This window comes from Talaromyces stipitatus, genomic scaffold (assembly GCF_000003125.1).
Source record: "Talaromyces stipitatus ATCC 10500 scf_1105507295515 genomic scaffold, whole genome shotgun sequence".
Classification (NCBI taxonomy): Eukaryota; Fungi; Ascomycota; class Eurotiomycetes; order Eurotiales; family Trichocomaceae; genus Talaromyces; species Talaromyces stipitatus.
In genome coordinates, this window is record NW_002990118.1 from 3,108,534 (window position 1) to 3,109,711 (window position 1,178).

General features: G+C 34.1%; 2 annotated features.

The window, feature by feature from the left end:
- Window positions 1-777: 777 nt before the first annotated feature.
- Window positions 778-849: a microsatellite.
- Window positions 850-866: 17 nt separating this feature from the next.
- Window positions 867-1,100: a sequence feature (GA-rich).
- The last annotated feature ends 78 nt before the right edge of the window (window positions 1,101-1,178 follow it).

A 1,178-nucleotide genomic window follows, 5' to 3' on the forward strand; every position in this document is an offset into this window, starting at 1 on the left:
GGGTCCAGATATGAAGAGAAGAAATGCATGATTCAAGAGAAAAGAATATATATAAGAGGAAGGAGCATGGGAAAGGAGTTTTAGGGTTAGAATTTAAGGGAGTGAATAAGAAAGAGGATATATATAGAAGAGAATAGATTCGATAGTAGGAGCAATTTCCATCAAAGATAGAGAAGAAAGATCAAGAAATATAAAGGATAGAATTGGATTCGGAATGGGAATATATTCCGAGGATAGAATTAGAAATGGTAGTATGTTAGGAGGATAGAAATATGGTTAATCATATATTAGAAGAATGGAATTCAGGATGATAATATGAAAAGAAGATAGAATTAGAGATGATAGCGTAAAGAAGAGATAGGGATCAGTAGTATGAAGGGAAGATAGAATTAGAGATAATAATGTGAAGGATAGATAGGGTTAGGGATAGTAGTATGAAGGGAAGATAGAATTAGAGATGATAATGTGAAGGAGAGATAGGGTTAGGGATAGTAGTATAAAGATAAAGAAGAGGGAAGGAAGTGAGAAGATATAAAAGAAGAAGAGAGATTAAAGTGAAAAATTTAGGTTAGGGATTAAGAGATTAATAGATTAGGAAAAGATTAGTATGAAAAGAGAGAAAATAGAAGAAGAAGAGAGATAGATTTAGGGGTTAAAAGAGAATGAGTTAAGGATAGGGGTAGGGATTATAAAGAAGTAGGAAAAATAAGTAAAGGATAAAATTAGAATTATTTAGAAGTAGGAAGAATAATATAAGGATATTGTGAAGAGAGATAAAAGAAGAAGATGAAGAAGAGAGAAGGAAGTATAAAGAAGAGATATAGAAGAAGAAGATGAAGAAGAGAGAAGGAAGTATAAAGATAAAGAGGGAAGAAAGTGATGAAGAGGGAAGGAAATATAAAGATGAAGAAGAGGGATTATGGATAGGGAAGGGGATAGGGAGAGATAGAGAAGAGGATAGGATTAGGGAAGGGGATGGAGATAGAGAAGAGGATAGGGTTAGGGAAAGGAATGGGGATATAGATATAGATAGGTTGAAAGGGGTAGGGAAAGGAATGGGGATATAGATATAGATAGGTTGAAAGGGGTAGGGAAAGGAATGGGGATATAGATATAGATAGGTTGAAAGGGGTAGGGAAAGAGATAGGGATAGGGATAGTAGTATAAAGAGAAGAAGA